The 4,763-nt window shown below is 38.7% G+C and overlaps 1 pseudogene; it reads left to right on the top strand.

The window, feature by feature from the left end:
• Positions 1-1,201: 1,201 nt before the first annotated feature.
• LOC131395564 (olfactory receptor 5B12-like) lies at positions 1,202-2,456 on the top strand (annotated as a pseudogene).
• The last annotated feature ends 2,307 nt before the right edge of the window (positions 2,457-4,763 follow it).

Below are 4,763 nucleotides of genomic sequence, written 5' to 3'. Positions count from 1 at the left end.
AGTTTTCATTCTACCATGGAAACCCTCCTTAACGTCACCTGTGATTTGGATCACTAGATAGAGCCTGTCACTCTCTTCAAAAACTGTACATTAAACTAGCTTTTAGATATAACAATATCTACATTTAAAGAATGTGTTAAAAGTGTCAGACAATATTGTTATCTCCATTTTAACAGGTGGCGAAGCTGAGACCCAGACACATTAGTTAATACTCAAGGTAATTCAGAAAATATATGGATTCTTACTTGACGTAGCTGGGCTGGCCACTATATAGGTAGAAGAAGAATATCGTGTGAAAAATAGAAGGAAGGTATGGAAAGAATATGAGAGTGGAAGGAATTTGGGACAAAGGGAAATGGAATGGGTGAGGATATAGGACATTAGATTTCACACTTATCTGGAATCCCTCTGTTGCAACATCCACTTCTCAAATCCGTTCACAGATCAATCACTCTGCCCTAGCCATAACGTGTAAGAATTTTCAAAGACAGTTTGCGTTGTCAATCCAGTTCAATGATGAGTTCAAGGGAAAATTGATCGCCAAGTAATATTGAGCAATACCCAACGACAGTCATCCAGTATATGGTGAAGCCAGAGTTTGCATCCAGATGTCTCTAGTCTGGACTCATACTTTTAACTTTTATTCTCTAGATGTCTTTACTCCTGTATATGAGTTTCTATAGTATCCCACTGTGTGGTAATTACACATTCCATGTATCCTATTCTCCTGTAAGATATTGAAGGCTAGAACATGATATGTAAAACTATCTTTTGCTAACATACAATACTAAGCTTGATACAATGGAGATTATGGCAAAAGTGGTGATTCATGTGAAATGAATTAAATTATGCTGTCTACTTTATTACATGGATATTTTTTGTTAGTGTTTGAAAATATGAATTGAGAGGCTAACATAAACCTGTTAGGAATAATCCTGTGACTTTGCATGTCGCTCCATCTCTGCACTCTAGTTTAATCACTTATGAAGTTAGAAGAATAGGTTATATTATCTCCAATATACTTTTGGTTAGGACCATCTATAGTCTATCAATTTTAAAAAATTACATTTTGTTGTTATTCCCCTGTTAAATTCAGAGAATATTGATATAAGTTATACATTGGACATAATGATGGCTCTAATCACAGTTACTATCCAGATCCTCTTTTCTCATTGCTATAGGGCATTCACATAATCCACAAATGATCCCAATGGAGAACAGTACAGAGGTGACAGAATTCATTCTTATGGGGATAACTGATGACCCAGAACTGCAGATCCCACTCTTTATAATGTTCACTCTCGTCTACCTCGTCACTCTGGTTGGGAACTTGGGGATGATCATGTTGATCCTGCTGGACTCTCGTCTCCACATTCCCATGTACTTCTTCCTCAGTAATCTCTCTCTGGCAGACTTCGGTTACTCCACAGCTGTCACTCCCAAAGTGATAGCTGGATTCCTTATAGGAAACAAAGTCATTTCCTACAATGCATGTGCTGCTCAGATATTCTTTTTTGCAGTCTTTCTCATCGTAGAAAACTTTCTCTTGGCCTCAATGGCCTATGACCGCCATACAGCAGTGTGTAAACCACTACATTATACCACTATCATGACAACAAAAGTGTGTGCATGTCTGGTCATAGGCTCCTATGTCTGTGCTTTCCTGGATGCCTCCATCTTCACTGGGGACACATTCAGTCTCTCTTTCTGTAGGTCCAATGTGATTGATCACTTTTTCTGTGATGTTCCTTCTCTTCTGGCTCTCTCATGCTCAGACAACTACAACAGTGAGATGGCTTTATTTGTTTTGGTGGGCATCAATGTCATCTTTTCTGTCCTAGTCATCTTGATCTCTTAGCTGTTTATATTTATCATCATCCTGAGGATGCGCTCATCAGAAGGAAGCCAGAAGGCTTTTTCCACCTGTGCTTCCCAGCTCACTGCCATCTCCATCTTTTATGGGACAGGCATCTTCATGTACTTACAGCCAAGTTCCAGCCATTCCATGGACACAGACAAAATGGCATCAGTGTTCTATGCCATAGTCATTCCCATGCTGAATCCACTGGTCTACAGCCTGAGGAACAAGGAGGTCAAGACTGCTTTTAAAAAGGCTGTGGGGTGGGCCCGCCCCGTGGCTTAGCGGTTAAGTGCGCACGCTCTGCTTCTGGCGGCCAGGGTTGGGATCCCGGGCGCGCACCTACGCACCACTTCTCTGGGCATGCTGAGGCCGCATCCCACATACAGCAAATAGAATGACGTGCAACTATGACATACGACTATCTACTGGGGCTTTGGGGATAAAAAACGATGAGGGTTGGCAAAAGATGTTAGCTCAGAGCCGGTCTTCCTCAGCAAAAAGAGGAGGATTAGCATGGATGTTAGCTCAGGGCTGATTTTCCTAACAAAAAAAAGCTGTGGGGAAGGCTAAGTCTTCTACAGGATTCATATTTTAACTATATAGAATCAACAATAAGACATTCATACAGTTCAGATCCATCTAGGGAAAATATTAACTTGCTAGGCTAGCAATTTTATAAATTGCTGAAGTACTTTTCCCCAGTTCTCTATTCTATCTACAAGTTGTCTTGACAAATATGAGATTTCAGGAATAATAGCTTAGGAAGAATCAACATGAACTTAGAAATCTTATTTTAAAATTTCTCCTTAATTACATTTTATTACTTCTTTACGTAATCATCCACATCCCTCTATGCACATTTATAGTCACATATATAGATACGTACATGCCCACAGATACCTCATTCATGCAAAGCCCATGTAACTTGCATACCCATGAATGGGCAGAGGAATGAGTTCAAGAGATAAATGGAATTATTCTATTTATATGATAATTTAAAACAATGATTTTGGTATCTGATAGTACATCTTTCAATATGAACTTACAAATTTTTAATAGAAATAAAAGTCCCTACCCGTGTGATTTTTTAATTTTATTTTTAAAAACTTTTTATATGAAAGTATTTCATTTTAACTTACTTAAAATTGGTTTCAAACATCCTCGATATAGGTTTATTACTGCAGGTTTTTGTTTGTTTTCTTCCTTTTCAATGATTATTAATGTAATTATATGGGCATCTTTATTTAGCTCAATTTCCCACTTTTGTTGACTCATTATCCAGAATCAATACCTTTATGTGGCAATTTTAATAAAGGAAGCAAACCAGAATGAAAGAAAAGGGAAACAACAGTAAAAGCATATTTTAGTTCACTGAAATAAAAATAATAACATTTAACATTAAGATAAGGCTTGACTCTTTGTCTTCAGATGCTCAGCCAAGGACACATTTCATATTCCTTCCTTCACATATGCAGTCAGGTCGCCAACTTACAGGTCAACATTCACCTAAATTAAAGGTGGACCTGACTGTCCTTGTTAGTCTCTAAGAATTATCTGCTTAGCTTTTATAATTTCGTGTCTTAGCACACTAAGAATCATTTAGAGGTATGATAACAATTATGAAGATGTCTTTTAAAAAGGAACATATTCGGGCTGGCCTGGTGGTGTAGTGGTTAAGTTTGCACACTCTGATTTGGCAGCCTGGGGTTCATGGGCCCAGATCCCAGGTGTAGACCTACACCGCTCATCAAGCCGTGCTGTAGTGATGACCCACATCCAAAAAATAGAGGAAGACTGGCACAGATGTTAGCTCATGGATAATCTTCCTCAAGCAAAAAGGAGGAAGATTGGCAACAGGTGTTAGCTCAGGGTCACTCTTCCTCACCAAAAAAAAAAAAAAAAGGAAAATATTATCTTATTTTATTGAGTCTAATAAAGATTCCTTTGAATCATCAATACTCTGCATATTGGTTATTCTTTGAATATTCCTTTCCCATCTAAAAAAGTTAGAATATATTTAGGACACATATAAAAAATTTATTTTTTTAAACCTTAGACTCATATGTGGGAAGAGTGAAATATACTTTGTTCTATGTGGTGTTTGGAATCTAGCATTTAGGACTCCTGTGGTTTGACATGAAGTGCCAACATACCTTGTTATGATGTGGTAGAGATATTTAAATATATGGGACATATTCTTTAGAACCAAATGAAAGATCAAAGCAACAAAACGTCTCTCTTGATAAGGACATTTTTCCTTTTGTAGAATTGGAACTGGGATCTCCAATCTCTCAAAGTTACTCTCATAAAATGCTAAAACGTGAGGAAGTTTATTTCCAAGATGGTGATATAGGAGTCTCCTAAACTCGCTTCTTCACATGGACACACCGAATCTACAGTTACACATTAGATAATTTCCTCTGACAGAAATACAGAAATTAGCTGAGGAAGTCCTTCAAAAAAAGTGAGAAGGAGAAAATATTCACACCACCCACACTGAAATGGATAGGAAAGTTTGAGACACACTCTCATCTTTAACTCCCACCACCAGCATAGCACCATAAAATCAGGAGGGAAGTCTCAAATCCCAGCTTCTTCCTGAGGAGCAAAGCGTTTGAACCCCACCTGCACCTTGGGTGCAGGTGCCCCAAGCACCTAGATTTGAAAGCCAAAGGAGCTTGCATCCACAAGACCCACTAGACTATAACAAGTAAAGAAACAGTTCTTAATGAGCTCATGAGGATTTGCGCTGGCTCTCCCCAAAGGGCTCAATACAGAGGGAGCAGGCAAAGAATGCTCATGTCCCAGGATGCCTATTTGTATACTTTAAAATCTGTTGACTTGGGGCCGGCCCAGTGGAGCAAGCGGTTAAGTGCACGCACTGCACTGTAGCAGCCCGGGG

The sequence above is a fragment of the Diceros bicornis genome, chromosome 31 (genome assembly GCF_020826845.1).
Source record: "Diceros bicornis minor isolate mBicDic1 chromosome 31, mDicBic1.mat.cur, whole genome shotgun sequence".
Classification (NCBI taxonomy): Eukaryota; Metazoa; Chordata; class Mammalia; order Perissodactyla; family Rhinocerotidae; genus Diceros; species Diceros bicornis.
The sequence above is the reverse complement of the archived record's forward strand: the minus strand, read 5'-3'. Positions and strand labels throughout refer to the sequence as shown.